The sequence below is a fragment of the Coregonus clupeaformis genome, chromosome 13 (assembly GCF_020615455.1).
Source record: "Coregonus clupeaformis isolate EN_2021a chromosome 13, ASM2061545v1, whole genome shotgun sequence".
Taxonomy (NCBI): domain Eukaryota; kingdom Metazoa; phylum Chordata; class Actinopteri; order Salmoniformes; family Salmonidae; genus Coregonus; species Coregonus clupeaformis.
The window spans coordinates 44,920,531-44,946,239 of NC_059204.1; the positions used below are offsets into that span (position 1 = coordinate 44,920,531).

The following is a 25,709-nucleotide window of genomic DNA, read 5'->3' on the forward strand; positions in this document are numbered from 1 at the left end:
AGTACATGTTGGATATAAAAAATATCATGACCTGATGGAAACATCTTTCCAAATGTCGACAAAACAAAATACGCCTGACAATGTGGGATAATTTTGTGTCAATAAAATGAATTATGCGAGAAATGTCGGTGGAAACCCTTTTATGTGCAAATATTGATATAATAACATCATATTGAAGTAGACTTGGAGTCACGCGATGACATGTTGTGTGGTCATCCCACTATGACTCGTCAGGAAACCATGCAGTTTATTAGGCTACAGATTAAATCAATTATGATGAACTTCACAGGGTGGTGAAAGTGCAAGGTGATGAGCTTGATGCTCCTTTCCAATAAATATCGAGGGTCTTATTCTGGTGACATGATCATCGATACTTGGCTGCCGTTTGAAAATAAAAATAATCTTGCTCTTTAGTCCATAATAATCACATCATGCAGATACATCATGTAGGCCAGTGATCATCAACTAGATTCAGCCACGGCCCGATTTTTTTTCTTGAGGGGATGGTTGGGGGGACTGCAAACTGACCGCAAGAATCCCAAACAGATATAATGTTTGACTAAAACATAATCCTTTCAAACCTTGCTTACATTTGTATAGGATCAAGTGTCTCTCTATTATGTGTGGGAATACTTGGGAACAGATTTCTTAAATTAAAATCACTTGGAGCTGATTTCTTGGTGTTTTTAGTCTTTTATGCCTAAGTTACCCCTGCTTCAGGCCTATTATTTACGGATGTTGCCGTTACAGCCCAGTCCCGATCCTAGTGACCCGCTGATACCAACTGCGGCACCGGCTTAGCACTTGGCAGCTGACAGCTGGGGTGGGAGAAACCTTTTTAAAAGCCATTCAGCGAGACGTCTAGCTCAGAGGTAGGGCGACCCATAGTTCATCAGGCTCTCCTAGGACTATAAGACCAGGGGAATTCGAGTGGTGAGTATACTTTCTCCACTCGGAACTATTATTATTATTAAATATTAGTTTTACACCCACGGGTACGCTCCACAAATCCTTCACCTGTGGACCTGGAGTTACTCACCATAATGGGACCTATTGTCCCACGAGAAGAGGTATAGTTACTGTGTCAGCCTTTGCCTAACATTCTAAGACATAGACACCCCAAGCATGGACCCAGACAGTAGTAAAAAATAGGAAAACCTCTGCTCTATTTCGGTCAGTGGCCCCTCCAGTCTGAGAAATCCATTGCCTGTTTTCATTCAAGCAAAACCCTTTACAATGAGTCTACTGTCCCATGAATGTCCTAGCTTCCAACCTTGGAGGTACACAACCCTTTTCCTCCAGAAGTGAAAATATATATATATACAAAACCTGCCCTTTTGGGTCTAACGGAGGCTTACCTCTAGCTGATGTCTAGAAGAATTCAGAAAATGGATCTGACTCCATCCCCACAAAACGTTCAACAAAGTAGAACTGGAAACTGCGATTAAAAAATTACTAAACAAATAAAAAAGCCCCTCTAAACTAAAATGCCCCCCAAAAAGAGAAGGGGATCTCTAACCCTCAAGCATTGACTTATATACTGTCATAGTCATAACCCCTCCCAAGTCCCATTTTTCGTTGCATTTGTTGACCTCCAGAAGGACATCAAAGGAGGGGGTAGGAGGAAGTTTGTGTTCCATTGACCTCCTGTTCGGGTTCTTCCACAGGCGCCATTTTTAGCTCTGCTGATGCTGGTGTCGGCGGCAAATGTGCTGATGATGGCAATAAAGGTGCTGAATCTACAGTCTTCAGCTGACCGCAACGCTGCTCAGCTCTCTCCTTCCTGTTGTTCTTCTTTTCACTACAAATCTCTGTTTTTCTGGCCCCATGCTCCCTCCGCCCTATAATTAACTGTAGCTCAGCAGTAGTGAGAGTTACATCCATCCCATGGGTCATGACAATATTAAACACAAAAGCGCCAACTACCATCTGTCTTTTTCACCATGACAATGGGTGAACTCCAGGGACTAGTGCTCTCATGGACCACACCTTTTTCTAGCTAGCAGATTGTAATGGGTTAATGTGATGCTCCATTAGCCGTTAAAGGTTAGCTTAAACAAGATGGTGCCATAGATTTTTCAACTAACCTGCCCTTGTCTTTGTTCTAGATTCAGGGATTTTTTTCTTATTAATGTCTGTGTCCAGTCATAGATGGCCACATCATTCCCATCTCCTCAGTCATCACTAATTTGGGTGTGAAATTCAACCCTGCTCTCTTCTTCAATGCCCACATTAGTCACGCCTGTAAAACATAATTCTTTCACCTGAAGACCGTCTCCCGCCTAAGGCCCTCTCACCATATCTGAAGCAGAAAAGCTAATCCATGCATTCATTTTCTCCAGAATTGATTATGGGAACGCAGTGCTTGGGGACCTGCCTGCAAATTCAATTCATAAACTACAGCTCATCCAAAACAGTGCCGCAAGGATTCTGACACAAACAAAGAAGTCTTCCCACATCAAACCCATCCATGCTGATCTCCATTGGCTACCTGTTCCTCAAAGAATTGACTATAAAATTATCCTGCCTCCCTAAATGGCATCGGACCTGCCTACCTGTCAGACCTACTATCCCCCTATGAACCTCCACCCACCCTACGTTCAAGCCACACCAAACTCCTCCATGCCCCCGGGACCAGGCTCTGCACAATGGGGGACCGTGCCTTTTCCTCCCACGCACAACGCCTATGGAACTCCCTTCCTGATAATCTCATGGTTGTTCAGACTGTTCACCCATTTTGAATGTTCTATTGTTTTTGTGCATCCCTGAGTGATGTTCTATCGATTCCCTGGGTCATTTCAAGTTTGCATGTGTATCTGAGTTATTGGCATCCAAGCAGGCAGAAATCCAGCCGGTATGATGTAGCACTGTTATAAAGTTGCTCTCATTACACTGGAAGTTAATAGGAATACGACTTTTAGATTGTGAAAACGTCTATCATACATGTCAGATTTGAATACTGTCCGATGTCTAAACTCGGGATGTCTTCTCACGAATGAGCCATTTATCATATTAGAAAGGAGATAGGAATCCAATTAATGAAGGCACTTATAACGCCCCACCCAGCAGACTGTCGACCAATCGCGTTCACGTTGTCATGCTGCGTCATGCGGTTGCTAAGCTAATCGTCACGCAATCCCTTCTCAAAGTCAGTGTATATGTAGAGAAAACGTGCCTATTTTCCTCAAAAGTATGTAATGTCACGATTACAAAGCTATGCGATATTACAGATAGCATGGTAATTACCTCACATCTTGGAAAAGATTTGCAATGTTGTACTTTCTTATGTTGGGTTTTTGAACTGCAACAGATTTCCACAATGATTTTACATGTTGCTACCAACTTTATTATAACGGCAAAATGAAACATTTGTTCACAAAAAATAATGTTCTCACATATTAGTGTTATTTAACACTGTAAATTAAAGGAATGAGTGGTTTTGAGTGGATTCTTCCTTTAAGACTCATCTCTATCGGCTGGCTTACCCTTCCTCCTAGACTTGATTGTTGCCTTCATGATATGGTTAGATATATTTGTTTTGTTTTTTAATCTATTTTTCTATTTTCCATTTTATTTTATACACTATACTTGTATAATGAACGGCGCTTTACAAATGTAATAAATTATTATTATTACATGCAAGAGGCAATTCTCACGACACAAAACATGGAATTCATATCTTTCTGAGTTTTTGTAGAACCACCTGCAACTGGACACAGACATTTATAAGATACATTTTTCCCCGAATCGAGAACAAAGACAGTATAAAATCTATGGAGGTGTCTTGTATAAGCTAACCGCTAACAGCTAATGGAGCATCACATAAGCCCGTTAAAATCTGCTAGCTAACCTTTTTCCAGCATACCTGAAGCAGGGTCTTCATCTCCTTGTACATCATGGGCAGTGGGCGGAACTGCTCTCGGGTGGGAGGGGCTTCCCCAGTCAAGATCCTGTGCTGAACAATGTTAATGCATCCAAAATCTTCCTCCTCCACAGAAAACCTAAAACATTTTTAAGGTCAGTCTGTTAATGGGGAGTCAAATCTGTCTTGATGCAGGTCACTCACCCCTTCACTGCGTCCACCTTCACTGTGTTCACCTTCGACCTGGTCTGCTTCCGCCACTCTCACTTCCACCATACCATCCTCTTGTGGCGTCAAGCTGAGGTCTTTTTCTCCATGCACATCAGCTGCATCCACTCTGGACAGCTGGGCAAGCTTTTTGTAGTGCCTATGGACAGGGGAAAAGGGTTAAGGTTTCGAATGCGGATCGGTACCCTACCATGTTGGACTGTAGCAACAGCAATGGCGTCAGGGCCTGGCAAGTCCTCAACCAGGCCACAGTAGTCTCCGCCTTGGGGGCCCTTGCGTGCTCGCCCCCAGACAACTACTTCACTCTTGGCAGGGACTCTGATGCCTTGGCGAGTGGCAGGCCACACATACCCCACGTGTCCATCCTCCTCCTCGACAGCAGCAACTTTCTGGCAGACAGCAAAGGCCTGGTTCCAGGTCCGTTTAGTCTTTGCATCCACGAAGCAGACCAGGAAGATTTTAATTTACCGGACATTTGAGAAATTTACCGGACATCCATATGCATTCAGATCAAACCTAGCGCAGCCAGTGCCATCAATAAATGAGGGATATTGGCCAAATGAGCCACATTTACGTGTTCTTAGAAAACAGCATATAACAAACCTTTCCTTGTGGTTTGATGTGTAGCACATACAAAACTTTATAGCCTATTTTTTTTTTCATTTACATTTTAGCAGACACTCTTATCCAGAGCGACTTACAGTTAGTGAATGCATACATGTTATTTATTTATTTTATTTTATTTTTTCATGCTGGCCCCCCGTGGGAAACGAACCCACATCCCTGCCGGCCAAACCCTCCCCTACCTTGGACGACGCTGGACCAATTGTGCGCCGCCCATGGGTCTCCCGGTCGTGGCTGGCTGCGAAAGAGCCTGGACACGAACCAGGATCTCTAGTGGCACAGCTAGCACTGCGATACAGTGCCTTAGACCACTGCGCCACTCGGGAGTCGTATTTCTTTATGTCAGATGGCTACTGCCTCTACAGATATAGTGCCTTCAGAAAGTCATCATTTTTGTTGAATCATCTACACAAAATACTCTGTAATGTCAAAGTGGAAGAAAAATTTGAACATTTCTAAAACATTTATGAAAGATTAAACACTCATATCTTGATCAGATACGTATTCACCCCCCTGAGACAATACATGTTATATACACCTTTTGGATAAGTCTCTAAGAGCTTTGCACACCTGGATTGTACAATATTTGCCCATTATTCTTTACAAAATTATTCAAGCTCTGACAAGTTGGTTGTTGATTATTGCTAGACAGACATTTTCAAGTCTTGCCATAGATTTCCAAGCCGATTTAAGTCAAAGCTGTAACTAGGCCACTCCGGTACATTCAAGGTAGTCTTTGTAAGCAACTCCAGTGTATATTTGTCCTTGTGTTTTTAGTTATTGTCCTGCTGAAAGGTGAATTAGTCTCCCAGTGTCTGTTGGAAAGAAGACTGAACCAGGTTTTCCTCTAGGATTTTGCCTGTGCTTAGCTCTATTCTGTTTATTTTTTATAAAAAATAAAAAAACTCCCTAGTGCTTGCCAATGACAAGCATACCAATAACATGATGCAGCCACCACCATGCTTGAAAATATGAAGAGTGGTACTCAGTGATGTGTTGGATTTGCCCCAAACATAACGCTTTGTATTCAGGATAAAAGTTAATTTCTATGCATTTTTTACAGGATTACTTAAGTGCCTTGTTGCAAACAGGAATATGTTTTGGAAATGTTTTATTCTGTACAGGCTTCCTTCTTTTCACTCTGTCATTTAGGTTAGTATTGTGGAGTAACTACAATGTTGTTGATCCATCCTCAGTTTTCTCATATCACAACCTTTAAACTCTGTAACTGTTTGAAAGTCACCATTGGCCTCGTGGTTGATCGGGCTGTTGATTGTGGCCTGTGGAATTTTGTCCCACTCCTCTTCAATGGCTGTGCGAAGTTGCTGGATATTGGCAGGAATTGGAACACGCTGTCGTACACGTTGATCTAAAGCATCCCAAACATGCTCAATGGGTGACATGTCTGGTGAGTATGCAGGCCATGGAAGAACTGGGACATTTTCAACTTCCAGGGATTGTGTACAGATCCTTGCAACATGGGGCCGTGCATTATCATGCTGAAACATGAGGTGATGGCGGCGGATTAATGGCACTACAATGGGCCTAAGGATCTCGTCACGCATTCAAATTGCCATCAATAAAAAACAATTGTGTTCGTTGTCCGTAGCTTATGCCAGCCGATACCATAAACCCACCGCCACCATGGGGCACTCTGTTCACAATGTTGACATCAGCAAAGCGCTCGCCCACACGACGCCATACACGTGGTCTGCGGTTGTGAGGCCGGTTGGACGTAGTGACAAATTCTCTAAAACGATGTTGGAGAATTTTAGACATTTGTGGCATTTTGTTGTGTGACAAAACTGCCCATTTTAGAGTGGCCTTTTATTGTCCCCCAGCACAAGATGCACCTGTGTAATGATCATGCTGTTTAATCAGCTTCTTGATATGCCACACATGTCAGGTGGATGGATTATTTTGGCAAAAGAGAAATGCTCATTAACAGGGATGTCAACAAATTTGTGCACAACATTTGAGAGAAATAAGCTTTTTGTGCGTATGGAACATTTCTGGGATCTTCTATTTCAGCTCATGAAAAATGGGACCAACACTTTATACAGTGAGGGAAAAAAGTATTTGATCCCCTGCTGATTTTGTACGTTTGCCCACTGACAAAGACATGATCAGTCTATAATTTTAATGGTAGGTTTATTTGAACAGTAAGAAACAGAATAACAACAAAAAAATCCAGAAAAACGCATGTCAAAAATGTTATAAATTGATTTGCATTTTAATGAGGGAAATAAGTATTTGACCCCTCTGCAAAACATGACTTAGTACTTGGTGGCAAAACCCTTGTTGGCAATCACAGAGGTCAGACGTTTCTTGTAGTTGGCCACCAGGTTTGCACACATCTCAGGAGGGATTTTGTCCCACTCCTCTTTGCAGATCTTCTCCAAGTCATTAAGGTTTCGAGGCTGACGTTTGGCAACTCGAACCTTCAGCTCCCTCCACAGATTTTCTATGGGATTAAGGTCTGGAGACTGGCTAGGCCACTCCAGGACCTTAATGTGCTTCTTCTTGAGACACTCCTTTGTTGCCTTGGCTGTGTGTTTTGGGTCATTGTCATGCTGGAATACCCATCCACGACCCATTTTCAATGCCCTGGCTGAGGGAAGGAGGTTCTCACCCAAGATTTGACGGTACATGGCGCCGTCCATCGTCCCTTTGATGCGGTGAAGTTGTCCTGTCCCCTTTCGATTTTGGTCTCATCTGACCACAACACTGTCACCCAGTTCTCCTCTGAATCATTCAGATGTTCATTGGCAAACTTCAGACGGGCCTGTATATGTGCTTTCTTGAGCAGGGGGGACCTTGCGGGCGCTGCAGGATTTCAGTCCTTCACGGCGTAGTGTGTTACCAATTGTTTTCTTGGCGACTATGGTCCCAGCTGCCTTGAGATCATTGACGAGATCATTGACAAGATCCTCCCGTGTAGTTCTGGGCTGATTCCTCACCGTTCTCATGATCATTGCAACTCCACAAGGTGAGATCTTGCATGGAGGCCCAGGCCGAGGGAGATTGACAGTTATTTTGTGTTTCTTCCATTTGCAAATAATCGCACCAACTGTTGTCACCTTCTCACCAAGCTGCTTGGCGATGGTCTTGTAGCCCATTCCAGCCTTGTGTAGGTCTACAATCTTGTCCCTGACATCCTTGGAGAGCTCTTTAGTCTTGGTCTTGGTGGAGAGTTTGGAATCTGATTGATTGATTGCTTCTGTGGACAGGTGTCTTTTATACAGGTAACAAACTGAGATTAGGAGCACTCCCTTTAAGAGTGTGCTCCTAATCTCAGCTCGTTACCTGTGTAAAAGACACCTGGGAACCAGAAATCTTTCTGATTGAGAGGGGGTCAAATACTTATTTCCCTCATTAAAATGCAAATCAATTTATAACATTTTTGACATGCGTTTTTCTGGATTTTTTTGTTGTTATTCTGTCTCTCACTGTTCACATATACCTACCATTAAAATTATAGACTGATCATTTCTTTGTCAGTGGGCAAACGTACAAAATCAGCAGGGGATCAAATACTTTTTTCCCTCACTGTAAATCAAAAGCCCAAAGCGTCAAACGGAACTATTACAAGGGAAAACACCCACCTTGGCATAAACACAGTGAATAGTAGCTCAACCGAGCTACACGCTCTCACAACAAACAATCACTCACAAAGACAAGGGGAACAGAGGGAACACATACACATACTAATTAGGGGAATAAGCACCAGGTGTGTGTGATTGACAAGACAAGACAAGTGGAGTGATGAGAATGGGATCGGCAGTAGCTAGTACTCCGGTGACGACGAACGCCGACGCCTGCCCGAACCAGGAGGGGGAGCAGCCTCGTCGGAAGTCGTGACATCATGACTCCATACTCCTGCTTCTTGTTTACAAGCACAAGCTCAAACAGGAATTAAACCGTGACTCGCTCCATTGAGAAATGCTCTCCAGAATCAGAGATTATGCTAGACTGCTTTGCTAGCGCTGATTGGAATATGTTTCAGGACTCTGCCGATAACATTTACATTTTAGTCATTTAGCAGACGCTCTTATCCAGAGCGACTTACAGTTAGTGCATTCATCTTAAGATAGCTAGGTGGGACAACCACATATCACAGGCATAGAAAGTACATTTTTCCTCAATAACGTAGCTGTCAGTAGAGTCAGAGCTAGAAGGGGGGTGGGGTGGGGGTGGTCAAGTGCAAGTGCTGGTTAAGTGTTGTTTTTTTTAAAGGTGAGGAGGAGGATTATTTAAGATACTGTTTGAAGAGGTAGGGTTTCAGATGTTTTCGGAAGATGGGCAGGGACTCTGCTGTCCTAGCTTCAGGGGGAAGCTGGTTTCACCATTGGGGTGCCAGGACAGGGAAGAGCTTGGACTGGGCTGAGCGGGAGCTGCCTTCCCGTAGGGATGGGAGGGGCAAGAGACCTGAGGTGGCAGAACGGAGTGCTCGGGTTGGGGTGTAGGGTTTGAGCATAGCCTGAAGGTAAGGAGGGGCAGTTCCTCTTGCTGTTCCGTAGGTAAGCACCATGGTCTTGTAGTGGATGCGAGCTTCAACTGGAAGCCAGTGGAGTCTGCGGAGGAGCGGGGTGACATGAGAGAACTTGGGAAGGTTGAAAACCAGGCAGGCTGCTGCATTCTGGATAAGTTGCAGGGGTTTGATGGCACAAGCGGAGAGCTAACCACCTTCGTCACCGGCTTCATTAGGAAATGCATCGGTGAAGTTGTCCCCACAGTTAAGGTTCACTGCTTCCCCAATCAAAAGCCCTGGATTAATACTGAGGTTGGCACTAAACTAAAGGATAGGGCTACCGCACACAGAGATATCGCAGACAACCCTGAGGATACGGCTGAGGACAGGAACAAGTACAAGAAGTCCTGCTATGACCTCTGCAGAATCATCAAATGAGCAAAAGTACAATATAGGAATAAGGTGGAATCATATTACACAGGGTCCGATGCCCGCCACATGTGGCAGGGGCTACAGTCCATTACGGATTACAAAGGAAGACCCAGCCGTGATCTACCCAACGATCCCTCTCTTTCAATGCATTTTATGCATGCTTTGACAATAACAACATCGTGCCGGGTGTGAGGGCCGCCACCGACCCAGAAGATTGGATGATCTCGCTCTCTCAGAGGCCAACGTGAGTAAAGTCTTTAATCAGGTCAATACATGTAAGGCCGCGGGGCCCGATGGTATTCCAGGGCGTTCTCAGAGCATGTGCAGAACAGCTGGCAGGTATATTTACGGTAATTTTCAACCTCTCCTTGTCCTAGTCTGTAATCCCCACATGTTTTAAGATGACCACCATCATACCTGTTCCCAATATCTCTAAGGCTTCATGTCACAATGACTACCCCCCTGTAGCACTCTGTAATCGTGAAGTGCTTTGAGAGGCTGGTTATGGCACACATCAACTCCATCGTTCCAGACACCCTAGACCCACTCCAATTTGCATACCGCCCCAAAAGATCCATCGATGACGCCATCTCAATTGCACTCCACACTGTCCTCACCCACCTAGATAATGGGAATACCTATGTGAGAATGCTGTTCATTTGCTACAGCTCAGCGTTCAACACCATTGTCCTCTCCAAGCTCTTCACCAAGCTTAGGACCCTGGGACTGAACACCTCCTTCTGCAACTGGATCCTGGACTTCCTGACGGCCGACTCGAGGTGGTGAGGGTTGGCAACATCACCTCCACCACGCTGACCATCAACACAGGGGCCCCACAGAGGTGTGTGCTTAGTCCCCTTCTTTACTACCTGTTTACCCACAACTGCATGGCCACGCACGACTCCAACACCATCATCAAGTTTGCTGATGACACGATGGTGGTAGGCCTGATCACCAACGATGATGGGACAGCTTAAAGGGAGGAGGTCAGTGACCTGGCAGTGTGGGGCCAGAACAACAACCTCACCCTCAACGTCAGTAAGACCAAGGAGCTGATCGTGGACCACAGGAAAAGGGGGGACGAGCATGCCCCGATCCACAGCAATGGGGCTGCAGTGGAGCAGGTCGAGAGCTTCAAGTTCCTCAGTGTCCAAATCACTAAGAACTTAAATAGTTCACACACACACGTGCACAGTCGTGTAGAAGGCGCGACAGCACCTCTTCCCCCTCAGGAGGTTGAAAAGGTTTGGCATGGGCCCTCAAATCCTCAAAAAGTTATACAGCTGTACCATTCAGAGCATCTTGACTGGCTGCATCACTGCTTGGCCTGGCAATAGCACCGCCCTTGATCGCATGGCGCTACAGAGGGTGGTGCTGACAGCACAGTACATCACTGGGGCCAAGCTCCCTGCCATCCAGGACCTCTATATCAGGCGGTGTGAAAGGAAGGTCAGGAAAATTGTAAAAGACTCCAACCATCCTAGTCATAGACTGTTCTCTCTGCTTCCGCACGGCAAGTAGTACCCGTGCATCAAGTCTGACACCAACAGGCTCCTGAAAGGGTTCTATCCCCATCCCCTAAGACTGCTAAATAGCTAACTAAATAGCTAACTAAATGGCTACACGGACTATCTGAGTTTTTATTTTATTCTTATTTATTATTCTCTATGCACACTCACTCACATACAATCATAATATACTGTACGCTGCTGCTACTCTGGTCTAAGGCACTGCATCGCAGTGCTGACTGTGCCACTAGAGATCCTGGTTCGAATCCAGGCTCTGTCGCAGCCGGCCGCGACCGGGAGACTCATGGGCGGCGCACAATTGGCCCAGCGTCGTCCAGGGTAGGGGAGGGAATGGCCGGCAGGGATGTAGCTCAGTTGATAGAGCATGGCGTTTGCAACGCCAGGGTTGTGGGTTCGATTCCCACGGGGGGCCAGTATAAAAAATAATAATATATGTATTCACTAACTGTAAGTCGCTCTGGATAAGAGCGTCTGCTAAATGACTAAAATGTAAATGTAAATGTAAAATATATCCTGATGCCTAGTCACCTTACCCCTATACAAATCTACCTCTATCGATCCAGTATCCCTGCACATAGTAAATATGGTACTGGAACTGACCCTGTATATAGTATGCTTACTTACTTTACTGTGTTCTTTTTATTTCTTATTTTTATATAGTGTGTTTTTGTTCTACCTTGTTATTTGTAGTATTACATTGTTATTGATTACTGCATTGTTGGGGTTAGAGCTAGCAAGAAAGGCATTTCACAGCACTTGTGCATGTGACATTGAAACTTGAAACTTAAAGTTTGAGGGGAGACCAACTCGGATTTTATCTAGAGACTTGTCCCGAAGCCACTCCTACGTTGTGTTGGCTGTTAGCGTTGCTAGCTATTTTTGACTAACTTTGTTAGCTAATGACAACATTCATCCCATTTGACGACATGATGACTTGATGATGATGATGGCAAAGTTGTTTCCAACTAAACATTTGCCTACTTTAACAATGTCATCATATTTCCAGGCCACTATAGTGTTATTTAGACGAAACAGTCGTTAACCTCCATCTATCACGACTTTTGGGCAACATTATGGCGCCGCCGGCAGAGGGACGCTTGAGAAGGTTCATAACAATTGTGGGGTCCGTTTGCATGGCACGGTGCCCCGGGTGGGGGGAGTTTTTAATTTTAGACCATTCCATTGGTCCTTAAGTGAAATCCCCAACCGGGGCACCGGGCCATGCAAACAAACTCCACCAATGGCATGACGCGTCCCTGACGGAGGTGCAACCTATGAATAGCAACATTTGTTTCGCATTTGTCTATTTTGCCCAGCTCTCAGGCTGTTTGTGTTTGTGTGTGTGTGAGTGAGGGTCTGCCTGCCTACCAGCCTGTCTGTCTGTCTGTCTTGGAGTTCCAGATGTGGCTGGGGGAGTGACGGTGGCCACTGGAGGTCAACTTTACTGTAGCACATGTAGGAGCTCATCATCATGAAGTTCATCTATAACAGCTGAAACAAGTATCCTATATTAGGTACTGCTACAGTGCTAGCTACATGTACATATGGATTTACAGTACTATCATATTTCATGAATGTACTTTGACCCAAGAGAACAATCCAGACTAAGAATTTGCTAAAGTTAAGATCAGAATTAATACTAGTATTATATGGACAGCGTGGACCTGATCCTAGATCAGCACTCCTACTCTGATGGCAAATTCTCTCTCTCCCTCATCCTGTCTATAACTTCAGATTGACCCACTGGTCTGTGATTAGTAGGTGTGGGTGATTAGACCTACAGATCTGGGACTAACCTAGAACAGCAGCTCTTCTCAACTATTGGCAAGGATTTATTTGACATCCAATCACCATGAGAGATGCTTTATTCTGCATTCAACAGTCTGCTGACCATCACCGAGGCCAGGAAGCAGTCCGGCAGCCGAAGTAGGAGCCAAGTTCATCGCCATGCAACACTCTACTGACTGAGGTAGACTATCCTTTGAGTAGCAACTGACTGACAGGCAGTCAGGCAGGCAGACACACACACTCATAATTTGACTTGACCGTATGTTGACAGCACTGTACTCACAGATACCCCCTCTCCCTTTCTCTCCCATTAATCTCCCCCGGTCTCCACCCTAGATGCCACGTGGTCTCCCATCTCCTACATAGTGGCCTCAGCTGGACCCCACCGCATAACCTCTTGGTTTAGCAAGGTGAATCAAGAGCTTTACCAGAGACGGAAGAGGAAGCGAGACATCCCACACCCTCATTTTTCCTGTTTCAATTGAAGTCAATGAACTAAAGCCGCGTTCACAATGGCATTTTGAAGTCACTCAAATCCTATTTATTTGCATATCCGATTAGAATCTGTTCTTTTTCCTGCAGTCTGAACTGCCAAAAAGCACATGGAATCTGATATTTCAAGCTACATTTCAAACCACCTTCGTAGGTCATTTAGCAGACGCTCTTATCCAGATCGACTTACAGTTAGTGAGTACACACATTTTCATACTGGTCTCCCGTGGGAAACTAACCCACAACCCTGGCGTCGACAGTCAGTAGTCCAAAATGGATTTGAAAAACAAAACTGATTTGAGCATTAAGGCCTGCAGTGTTAACACGGCTTAAATAGACCAGACCCAGCTGCTATCGCATTGGATGTCTATGGGAGAGCCACCCCTTCAAATCGGCAATCAGCAGTTGGCCTAAACTGGTTTTTTGAGTATCCATTTCACAGCCACCACACAAATGATAATCAAAACCGGTTTAGGTCAACTTGGACGTGTAAATCTGTGGAGCATTTCAGAAGTACTCGGCTGATCCAGGGTGCTGATTGTGTATTGGTTTTGTACTGCCATACTTTGTTTTTTCAATTTGGAGTAAAATATTGCCTTTTGTCAAGATTGAAGTTTTTCCCAACTCCAGTCCCTCCAACACACATTTCTGTTGTTGCCCAAGACAAACTCAACTGATTCAACTAATTGAGGGCTTGATGATTAGTTGACAAATTCAATCAGGTGTGCTTGTCTGGGGCTACAACAAAAATGTGTACTGTTTCTTGGGGACTGGAGTTGGAAAACACAGCCTTACACAACACACACACACACGACAGCTACTACTGCACCACACCCGGCCTCTGCAATAACAACAACTAACTCTGACTTGACTCAATGTACCCACCGGACCTACTGTAAGCTTTACTATTATACAGTGCATTCAGAAAGTATTCAAACCCTTTGACTTTTTCCACATTTTGTTACATTACAGCCTTATTCTAAAATGAATTAAATAAAAAATGGTCCTCATCAATCTACACACAATACCCCATAATGACAGAGCAAAAACAGGTTAAGATTTTTGTGCAAATGTATTACGAATAAAAAACAGAAATACCTTATTTACATAAGTATTCAGACCCTATGCTATGAGACTCGAAATTGAGCTCAGGTGTATCCTGTTTCCACTGATCATCCTTGGCCAATGGTATATGGACACCCATTCAAATTAGTGGATTTGGCTATTTCAGACACACTCGTTGCTGACAGGTGTATAAAATCGAGCACACAGCCATGCAATCTCCATAGACAAACATTGGCAGTAAAATGGCCTGTACTGAAGAACTCAGTGACTTTCAATGTGGCACCGTCATAGGATGCCACCTTTCCAACAATTCAGTTTGTCAGATTTCTTCTCTGCTAGAGCTGCCCCGGTCAACTGTATGTGCTGTTATTGTGAAGTGGAAACGTCAAGGAGCAAGAACAGCTCAAGAGTGAAGTGGTAGGCCACACAAGCTCACAGAACGAGACCGCCGAGTGCTGAAGTGCGTAGGCTATAAAAATCGTCTGTCCTCAGTTGCAACACTCACTACAGAGTTCCAAACTGCCTCTGGAAGCAACGTCAGCACAAGAACTGTTCGTCTGGAGCTTCATGAAATGTGTTTCCATGGACGAGCTGCCGCACACAAGCCTAACATCACCATGCGCAATGCCAAGCGTCGGCAGGAGTGGAGTAAAGCTCGCCGCCATTGGACTCTGGAGCATTGGAAATGCGTTCTCTGGAATGATGAATCACGCTTCACTATCTGGCAGTCCGACGGACGAATCTGGGTTTGGCAGATGCCAGGAGAACGCTTCCTGCCCGAATGCATAATGCCAACTGTAAAGTTTGGTGGAGGAGGAATAATGGCTAGGCCCCTTAGTTCCAGTGAAGGGAAATCTTAACGCTACAGCAAACAATGACATTCTAGACGATTCTGTGCTTCCAACTTTATTTTTGGGGAAGGCCCTTTCCTGTTTCAGCATGACAATGCCCCCATGCACAAAGCGAGGTCCATACGGAAATGTTTTGTCGAGGTCGGTGTGGAAGAACTTGACTGGCCTGAAAAGAGCCCTGACCTCAACCCCATCGAACACCTTTGGGATGAATTGGCATGCCGACTGTGAGCCAGGCCTAATCGCCCAACATCAGTGCCCGACCTCACTAATGCTCTTGTGGCTAAATGGAAGCAAGTCCCAGCAGCAATGTTCCAACATCTAATGGAAAGCCTTCCAAGAAGTGTGAAGGCTATTATAGCAAAAAAGGGTGGACCAACTCCATATTAATGCCCATGATTTTGGAATGAGATGTTTGACGAGCAGGTGTCCACATAATTTTGGCAATGTTATTTATGTGTGACTGATGGCATTTTTTTACACAAAGCATAACAGAATACTGCAACACTGGGAAAACAACTTATTTTATTGACAACTGACCATTAGGTCACTCTGGCTAAGGTCTCTTCTTCCAGTTAATTTTTGGCACATTGAAAAACGTTTCTAGAACTGCAGGGTTGATGAGGGTTGAAAAGTAATTGTCAGTTGTTACACTGAGTGGGGTACACTCGCGGGTCAACGTTGCCTCGTCGAACAAAATGGAATACAACGTTGCGGATAAAGTTCAGAATGACACAATGTCACGTGTACAACATCTAAAGACCTGCATCACTATACTGAGAGCTTTACTGTTTCTAAAATGGCGTATTTGGGTGTTTTAGGAGACTTTGTTCATGTTTTTTATCGGGGCCCCCATATTGCTAAACAAGGATGGGGAAATGATTCACTGGTTGGCGGATGTTTCTCAAAAACATGTGAAATCACACAAAAGAAAGTTTCTGGACCCTTCTATAAAATGTCATTTACATCAAAAATAGAGATTTGGTTGTAAAAAAAGGACCCCTGTAGGGTCTTAGTGGTTCTTTTGCTGTCATCTAGTGGACGTATTGCCCTCTGCTATGTTTTGACTACTGTGGTCCATGTTTGCTGTCATCTAGTGCAAGGTTTCACAAACTCGGTCCTGGAGCCCCCCCTGGGTGCACATTTTGTTTTTTTTGCCCTAGCACTACACAGCTGATTCAAATAACCAACTCATTATCAACCTTTGATTATTTTAATCAGCTGTGTAGTGCTAGGGCAAAAACCAAAACGTGCACCCAGGACCGAGTTTGGGAAACCCTGATAGTGTACTCTAAAATGTATGGCTCTCCTACTCTCACCATTTTGCCCACGCCTATTCAAGGCTAGAACTACTTTGGGCTCTATTCAATCTGTATCGCGGAAGTTCAGCGTTACAGCGTGATTAAAATGTGAAGGCAATGTTCGTCCCAAGTAAGCGGAGATGGCATTCACGGTAAATGCTGCATATGTCGGCTCAATCAGAAATTACCTTCACATGTATATTGCGCAATCTGTAACGCTTCAGCGATAGATTGAAGAGACCCAAGTCTTTTCTAATAGTTCTAATAGTTTTGGGGCTGTATTCAATCTGTAACGCTTCAGCTTCATAAACAACAGGTGTAGACTAACAGTGAAATGCTTACTTATGGGCCCTTCCCAACAATATAGAGATAAAAAAAATAAAAAGAATAAACAGGAATAAATACACAATGATTAACTTGACTATATACACGGGGTACCAGTACCGAGTTGATGTGCAGGGGTACGGGGTAATTGAGGTAGATACAGTATGCACATAGAGGTAGGGATAAAGTGACTTGGCAACAGGATAAATAATAAACAGTAACAGCAGCATATGTGATGAGTCAAAAGAGTTAGCGCAAAAAGGGTCAATGCATATAGTTCAATAGTTAACCAATAGCTACCCGGACTAACTATTTAGCAGTCTTGTGGCTTGGGGGTAGTAGCTGTTCAGGGTCCTGTTGGTTCCAAACTTGGTGCATCGGTACCGCTTGCCGTACGGTAGTAGAGAGAACAGTCTATGACTTCTGTTGCTTAAGTCTTCGATAATTTTTAGGGCCTTCCTCTGACACTGCCTGGTATAGAGGTCCTTGGTGGCAGGGAGCTTGGCCCCAGTGATGTACTGGGCCATACACATTACCATCTGTAGCGCCTTGCGGTCAGATGCCAAGCAGTTGCCATACCAGGCAGTGATGCAACCGGTCAGGATGCTCTCGATGGTGCAGCTGTATAACCTTTTGAGGATCTGAGGGCCCATGCCAAATCTTTTCAGCCTCCTGAGGGGGAAGAGGCGTTTTCGTGCCGTCTTCACGACTGTGTTGGTGTGTGTGGACCATGATCATTCCTTAGTGATGTGGACACTGAGGAATTTGAAGCTCCCGACCTGCTCCAGTACAGCTCTGTCGATGTGGATGGGGGTGTGCTAGGCCCTCCATTTCCTGTAGTCCACGATCAGCTCCTTTGTCTTGCTGACGTTGAGGGAGAGGTTGTTGTCCTGGCACCATACTGCCAGGTCTCTGACCTCTCCCTATAGGCTGTCTCATCATTGTTGGTGATCAGGCCTACCACCGTTGTGTCGTCAGCAAACTTAATGATGGTGTTGGAGTTGTGTGTGGCCACACAGTCGTGGATGAACAGGGAGTACAGGAGGTGACTAAGCACGCACCCCTGAGGGGCACCCGTGTTGAGGGTCAGCGTGGTGGCTGTGTTGTTACCTACCCCCACCACCTGGGGGCGGTGCTTAGAGGGAGGTGATTAATCCCAGGGTCCTTATCTTAGTAATGAGCTTGGAGGGCAATATGGTCAGGGAGAGGTAGAAACTGTCAGTGAAGACACTTGCCAGCTGGTCAGCGCATGCTCTGAGAACGCGAACTGGTAATCTGTCTGTGAATGTTAACCTGTTTAAAGGTCTTACATCGGCTACGGAGAGCGTGATCACACAATCGTCCGAACAGCTGGTGCTCTCAGGCATGGTTCAGTGTTGCTAGCCTCGAAGTGAGCATAAAAAGGTATTTAGCTCATCTGGTAGGCTCGCTTCACTGGACAGCTCGGGACTGGGTTTCCATTTGTAATCTGTGATTCCAACTATCACATCCAACGAGTGTCAGAGCCGGTGTAGTAGGATTCGGTCTTGGTCCTGTATTGACGCTTTGCCTGTTTGTCTGGATTTCTTATAAGTGTCAGCTCTAGCTGGTCAGTGCGGATGTTACCTGTAATCCATGGCTTCTGGTTGGGATATGTACGTACGGTCACTGTGGGAATGACGAAGCCGGTGACTGATGTGGTAAACTCCTCAATGCCATCGGATGAATCCTGGAACCTATTCCAGTCTGTGCTAGCGAAAGTCCTGTAGCTTAGACATATGCATTGTTTACCATGAATGCAGTCTCTGCTGAAGCAGGAACATTTCCTTTAAGTTTCAATCACACTGTAAAGCTGACCTTCCATGATTGAAAAGCCCTTGAGAACATATATTTCACTTTTCAATGTGTATTGTTTACTAGGCGTTGTCCAATGACTATTAACTTCTGTAACCACCTTCCTCGTCAATCAGGGTTGATTGGAACATGGTTTGGTCAAAATAAGATATTGCATCTTTGTACTCCCTAACTAAGGCCATGCAGCCAAAACACGTCAGTTTTTAAATCTTTGTTCCATTGAACATGCCATACAAATAAAGGCATTTTAATCATTTGAAGAGTGCCTTGGTCCTCCTTTTTGATGACCAATTTACCAAAGAGCACATTCGATCTACAAAGATCTACTATTGTGGACCCTAGCAGCGCTTCCCTTCCCTTTTTCTACACCAGGCCTAATAGGCAGAGGGGGGAATTATTGTAATTAAATTGTAATAGCATGTAATATAATATTTGGGACATCATGTGCCTTGAGTGAACTTGGGTGAGACAAGCAGAGATCAAATGAGCTGGAAAGATACATTCTTACCCAGGCTAACCCTCAGGGTCATTTTGTTTCTTGGAGTTTTCCTCTAAGAAAAGATGTCATGATTGTTAATTGAAGGTCGATGCAATTATTACCATCATGGCATAGGATGACAGTCGCCAAGCTAGCCCATAAGACAGGAGCATTTTGGAGCTAATTTGTTTTGGGCTGAGCTACATACCATACTGCAGATGCTACAGGGGAAAATCTACATGATAAAATAATTGTAGCTGTGCAGCCTAAGAGAAATCCAAACACTCCACGAAAAAGGCATCACTAGATGTGTAAATGTGCCAAGCATAATCGATGAAGCCGGTGGCGGGTGTTGTGCAATGTGCACGGTCTCAATGAACCTTGGTCAACATCTGAGGGAACTGTTTAGCTCATGCTTTGTGTATCCATGAAGATACATTGTATATTCACCGCCATACAGCCAATGTTCTTCGTATTCAACCTGTTCGTGATCACCCAATGGTACTGCTGATTCTGAAATGGTCAACTCAGTAGCAATGGTATAAATTATGGTTTAAATTATTATAATATAGTCACCTTATCCGGCCCCCAATGTTTGCCGAATAGCATAAAAATCCACTAATTAGGATAAACTGATGATAGAGGTTATGACAGACTGCCTCCCTCTTTCCCAACACCCACCTCCTAGTGGCATTCAAAAGGCAAAACAATAGGTCCTAGGTCCTTCCCAACTCCTTGTATTTGAATTATCAGGTACATTATACTTCCAAATGATGATAAACAGATATTCCTACTTCTGCACAGATGGGGAGAGCAAGGAGCTATGGTCATCTGGTCATCACCTCAAGTCCTGCAGGGAAGTTGCTTTCTGTCACGAACGACATAGCAAGTGTGATCATGATCACTGGTAGGATTGGATCGCCGTGCATTTATTTTGCTCATATGATACATTTTTATGATATCATCTCATGCTATGCAAGTGAACGCAACATAACTTGTTGGGCCCTTCTGTCTAAATGTTATGTTCTAAATGTTTTAACATCAACCATTAGTTCCTTTTCTGTGCCTGTAGAACTATTCAGCGTCTCCAAAGACAAGTCAGTCCATCTTATGGATGTGGAAGGGGGAAACTTGTCACTCGCGTCGCCAAAGCCCATAGGTAAAGTCTCTTTAGTACATCTTTAGTCTCAACACTAGTTTAGGGCTCTATTGGTTTATCTACACCCTCACTTGATCCACATTCTATGGCCACATTCCCGCTACTCTCTCCTCTTCCATCCTATCATCTCTTCCCTCTGCTCAATCCTTCTCCCTCCAATCTCCTGATTCTGCCTCCTCAACCCTCCTCTCCTCCCTTTCTGCATCCTTTGACTCTCTATGTCCCCTATCCTCCCGGCCGGCTCGGTCCTCCCCTCCTGCTCCGTGGCTTGACGACTCATTGCGAGCTGCCTCTAACCCTAGGAAGCTCTTTGCCACCTTCTCCTCCCTGCTGCTCCCTTACCTCACCTCGCTCATCAACTCATCCTTGACCGCTGGCTATGTCCCTTCCGTCTTCAAGAGAGCGAGAGTTGCACCCCTTCTCAAAAAACCTACACTCGATCCCTCCGATGTCAACAACTACAGACCAGTATCCCTTCTTTATTTTCTCTCCAAAACTCTTGAGCGTGCCGTCTTTAGCCAACTCTCTTGCTATCTCTCTCAGAATGACCTTCTTGATCCAAACCAGTCAGGTTTCAAGACTGGTCATTCAACTGAGACTGCTCTTCTCTGTGTCACGGAGGCTCTCCGCACTGCTAAAGCTAACTCTCTCTCCTCTGCTCTTGTCCTTCTAGACCTGTCTGCTGCCTTTGATACTGTGAACCATCAGATCCTCCTCTCCACCCTCTCCGAGTTGGGCATCTCCGGCGCGGCTCACTCTTGGATTGCGTCCTACCTAACCGGTCGCTCCTACCAAGTGGCGTGGCGAGAATCTGTCTCCGCACCACGTGCTCTCACCACTGGTGTCCCCCAGGGCTCAGTTCTAGGCCCTCTCCTATTCTCGCTATACACCAAGTCACTTGGCTCTGTCATATCCTCACATGGCCTCTCCTATCATTGCTATGCAGACGACACACAACTAATCTTCTCCTTTCCCCCTTCTGTTAACCAGGTGGTGAATCGCATCTCTGCATGTCTGGCAGACATATCAGTGTGGATGACGGATCACCACCTCAAGCTGAACCTCGGCAAGACGGAGCTGCTCTTCCTCCCGGGGAAGGACTGCCCGTTCCATGATCCCGCCATCACGGTTGACAACTCCGTTGTGTCCTCCTCCCAGAGTGCGAAGAGCCTTGGCGTGACCCTGGACAACACCCTGTCGTTCTCCGCTAACATCAAGGTGGTGACCCGATCCTGTAGGTTCATGCTCTACAACATTCGGAGAGTACGACCCTGCCTTACACAGGAAGCGGCACAGGTCCTAATCCAGGCACTTGTCATCTCCCGTCTGGATTACTGCAACTCGCTGTTGGCTGGGCTCCCTGCCTGTGCCATTAAACCCCTACAACTCATCCAGAATGCCGCAGCCTGTCTGGTGTTCAACCACCCCGCTCCTCCGCACACTCCACTGGCTTCCAGTTGAAGCTTGCATCTGCTACAAGACCATGGTGCTTGCCTACGGAGCTGTGAGGGGAACGGCACCTACAGGCTCTAATCAGTCCCTACACCCAAACGAGGGCATTGCGTTCATCCACCTCTGGCCTGCTGGCCCCCCTACCTCTGCGGAAGCACAGTTCCCGCTCAGCCCAGTCAAAACTGTTCGCTGCTCTGGCACCACAATGGTGGAACAAGCTCCCTCACGACGCCAGGACAGCGGAGTCACTCACCACCTTCCGGAAACACTTGAAACCCCACCTCTTTAAGGAATACCTGGGATAGGATAAAGTAATCCTTCTACCCACCCTTACCCCACCCCAAAGAAAAAAATTAAAAAAAACATATTGTAAAGTGGTTATCCCACTGGCTATAAGGTGAATGCACCAATTTGTAAGTCGCTCTTAGAGCGTCTGCTAAATGACGTAAATGTAAATGTAAATGTAATGGCCCATTCAGACCCCTTGACAGCCTTATTATAAAATTGATTCAATTGTTTTCCCCCCTCATCAATCTACACACAATACCCCATAATGACAAATGTATTACAAATAAAAAACTGAAATATCACATTTACTTAAGTATTCAGACCCTTTACTCAGTACTTTGTTGAAGCACCTTTGGCAGCGATTACAGCATTGAGTCTTCTTGGGTATGACACTGCAAGTTTGGCACACCTGTATTTGGGGAGTTTTTCCCATTCTTCTCTGCAGATCCTCTTAAGCTCTGTCAGGATGGATGGGGAGCATTGCTGCACAGCTATTTTCAGGTCTCTCCAGAGACGTTAGATCGGGTTTAAGTCCGGGCTCTTGCTGGGCCTCTCAAGGACATTCAGAGACTTGTCCTGAAGCCACTCCTGCGTTGTCTTGGCTGTGTGCTTAGGGTAGTTGTCCTGTTGGAAGGCAAACCTTCACCCCAGTCTGTGGTCCTGAGCGCTCTAGAGCAGGTTTTCATCAAGGATCTCTTTGTACTTTTTAAAAATGTAATCTTAAAAAAATATATTTAAAAAATAGGGCATTCAATTGGTTTATTACTTTATTATATAAACAAATACAACCTCTTAAAATCAACAGGGTCAACGCCCCGCTCAAGGCCACGTTGACAGATCTCCCATAAGGTCAAAAACGGGGACCCGAACCAGCGACCCATCAGCCACCAGCCCAAGCTCCCAACCGCCAGGCCACCAGCCCTCCAAGATCCCCCCCACAGTTCCCCAAGAGCTGCCCCTCAACCATCCGAAAACCCCCACCCCCACAGTCCACCCCGAGAAAAATAAAATGATTCCACTTTTTGTTCTGTTTTATTTTGACTTTATTTTTAACTTATCTTTGACCGTCATTCTATCCCCCGCCCAGCAACTCCACTCCCACTTGTCTCCAATTCCACATCCCAACCCTCAGCTTCCCTCAGCCCATCCCACCTATCTCTGCTGCCCACCCTCTTAGGATTTCTACGCACCATATATCTTTCAACTATGCTGTGATGTTTAACATACAATTTGAATCTATCTAATCGAATAGAATCCACCGATTGCGAGTTGAAGATAAATACTTTTACTAAGAGTATTAGTATATTAGTAATTGACTGACCCGGTCTCTCCAGATCTACCAACAATACTATTTCTAGGCTCAATTTTAGATCAATGTTAGGATATATTGATTATAGGTTTTTTTTGCAACGAAATCGAGATTTTCTATTGCACAAATTCATATACTGGTAAGTATATCCCTTTTGCCTTTGTTTGGTCTTTCTTCGGTGGGGTTTCATGGCGGACTACAACCCAAAAAGGTGTGTTGCTGCCACCTACTGGATGCGGTGATTCTAAGCGAATACGCCCTAAATCAGGCTTCTTCAACTGGTGGCCCGCGAGTGGGGTTTTTTGGCGGCCCCCCAAGTTTTCTGAAGGAAAGAAAAATATATATATTTTCTTGTTGGTCATAAAAGACTGCCAAGTGATTTTAATTTTGGAAATCTGTTCCCAAATATTCCCACGCATAATAGAGACGTATGTGATCGTGTACAAATAATACATAATAATTGATTGATCTATATAGCACTTTTAGATGAGATTTTAGTCATTTAGCAGACGCTCTTATCCAGAGCAACTTACAGTTAGTGCATACATTTATTTATTTTTTATACTGGCCCCCCGTGGGAATCGAACCCACAACCCTGGCGTTGCAAACGCCATGCTCTACCAACTGAGCTACATCCTTGCCGGCCATTCCCTCCCCTACCCTGGGCCAATTGTGCGCCGCCCTATGGGTCTCCCGGTCGCGGCCGGCTACGACAGAGCCTGGATTCGAACCAGGATCTCTAGTGGCACCTTAGACCACTGCGCCACTCGGGAGGTGTTTTTTTTTCTTCTACCAACTGAGGTACTCAAAGTGCATTACATAGTAGGGGGAAACTCACCTCATCCAGCATCAATGTGTAGTACCTTACCATTTTTGTGCCAGAACGCTCACCGCACATCAGCTATCAGGTAGAGAGGTGAGGAGTGATATATGCCAATTAGGAATGAGGTGGATGATTAAGTGGCCATTATTGAATGTGGCCAGGTTGGGAATTTAGCCATGACACAGTGGTGAACCACCCTACTCTTACAATAAGTGCCATGGGATTTTGAATGACCACAGAGAATCAGGACACCCGTTTTAACGTCCCATCCGAAAGAAGGCACCCTATGTAGGGCAATGTCCCCAAATGTAATCAAGGTTTGAAATTATTATGTTTTAGTCAAATATTATATATGTTTAGGCTTCTTGAAGTCAATTTGCAATCTACAAATATTTGTTTTATGTTCCGGCCCCCCGACTATCCGCTCAAGGAAAAATTGGCCCGCGGCTGAATCTAGTTGATGATCCCTGCCCTAAATGTTGCATAATCCTTGTCAAAGGATTTGTGAAACATCAGAGACATATGGTGAATACCTTTTGAAAGTGGCTTCTTGCCTTCCTTCAGTTTGTGATCAACTATATGTATTTTATCTGATTCTTCACAACTGTCTTTGTTTCAGAATTGTGCAACAATGCCCAAATTTGGGAAAACAAAAATCTTTATCCTGGGAAAGGAAATTGCATTCAGAGGCAAGGCTCTGAGGTGAAAGAGGCACATTGTCCCTCAGTGCTGCACCTCCAGCTCGGATCCTCCTCAGGCCCAAAGGGAGGACCAAAGGGAGGAGTCCAGCTACAAGTCATACCCAGACTACCAGTGCTCAGAGGAGGAAAAGGGAAAGAGTGGCTGCATGGAGAGAAATTAGGGAGCAGCTGTGGGATCGAGCCAGAGATAATATGGCGGTGCACTGACTGTGGGGCTGAGATAATATGGCGGTGCACTGACTGTGGGGCTGAGATAATATGGCGGTGCACTGACTGTGGGGCTGAGATAATATGGCGGTGCACTGACTGTGGGGCTGAGATAATATGGCGGTGCACTGACTGTGGGGCTGAGATAATATTTTGCTTTGACTGTGTGGTGGCCACCCATAAAGACTAAAACATTGTCCACTACCTGGAGATCTGGCAGGTAATTATCATCGACAGTGTTTCATCATGTGCCCAATTGACAAAGAAACTAATTTCTCAAACATAGGTTAAGTTAAAATGATCAGTCTCTGAGGCCTTCGCAGAGGATTATCCCACGAAGGATCACAGTCATCACCTTAAAACCAAGCATTTGTACTATTTGCAGTTGCACTTAAACTGATCAACTAAATATATTTGCGCTCTGTCTCTCTCTGTCTATCTGATACATATTTCCAGCCACAACTTACTTATTTTCACCAGGTCATGCTTTTT

The 25,709-nt window shown here is 45.1% G+C and overlaps 1 protein-coding gene and 1 long non-coding RNA gene across 5 annotated transcripts in view; one reads left to right on the forward strand and one right to left on the reverse strand.

Annotated features, from left to right (window-relative positions):
- The window catches only part of LOC121579584, a 52,889-nt gene that overhangs the window by 24,318 nt on the left and 2,862 nt on the right, over window positions 1-25,709 (forward strand). For 3 of the 4 annotated variants that reach the window (XR_006002928.2, XR_006002927.1, XR_006002929.1), the window contains 2 exons: window positions 13,029-13,115; window positions 13,271-13,344. This is a non-coding gene — a long non-coding RNA (uncharacterized LOC121579584). Of the gene's footprint in view, window positions 1-13,028; window positions 13,116-13,270; window positions 13,345-20,082; window positions 20,186-20,350; window positions 20,533-25,709 lie in introns of those variants that run through there. The other variant, XR_006002930.1, reaches the window with a different exon arrangement.
- Window positions 3,863-25,709, reverse strand: part of LOC121579583 — a 68,563-nt gene continuing 46,716 nt past the window's right edge. The window contains exon 8 of the transcript XR_006002925.2: window positions 3,863-4,229. The gene's annotated coding sequence lies outside the window, so the exon portion shown is untranslated. The remainder of the gene's footprint in view (window positions 4,230-25,709) is intronic.